This window comes from Penaeus monodon, chromosome 24 (assembly GCF_015228065.2).
Source record: "Penaeus monodon isolate SGIC_2016 chromosome 24, NSTDA_Pmon_1, whole genome shotgun sequence".
NCBI lineage: Eukaryota > Metazoa > Arthropoda > Malacostraca > Decapoda > Penaeidae > Penaeus > Penaeus monodon.
This window is the reverse complement of record NC_051409.1, coordinates 36249015-36249237: the sequence shown is the minus strand read 5'-3', so window position 1 is coordinate 36249237 and position 223 is coordinate 36249015. Positions and strand designations below refer to the sequence as shown.

At 56.1% G+C, this 223-nt stretch overlaps 1 protein-coding gene across 1 annotated transcript in view; it reads right to left on the bottom strand.

The window, feature by feature from the left end:
* LOC119588756 overlaps window positions 1–223 on the bottom strand; it is a gene marked incomplete in the record, with an annotated part of 62293 nt that overhangs the window by 56255 nt on the left and 5815 nt on the right.

The following is a 223-nucleotide window of genomic DNA, read 5'->3' as shown; positions in this document are numbered from 1 at the left end:
CCCTCCACCACCTCTCCTCAAGACACACACCGCCGTCGCCAAAGAGGGACCCCTCACCGTGCCTTTCTCCCTTAGTGTCAACATCAACGTTACACATTCGGAGAAGCTTAAGTCAACTCCGGCCTCCACTTGGCGTTAATAAGAAGCTGCTTGTGTAGGGGAGGCAGAGGATGTGTGTGACGCTCTGGCAGGCGGAGGCGGGAGGGATTAATGAGATGAGAGC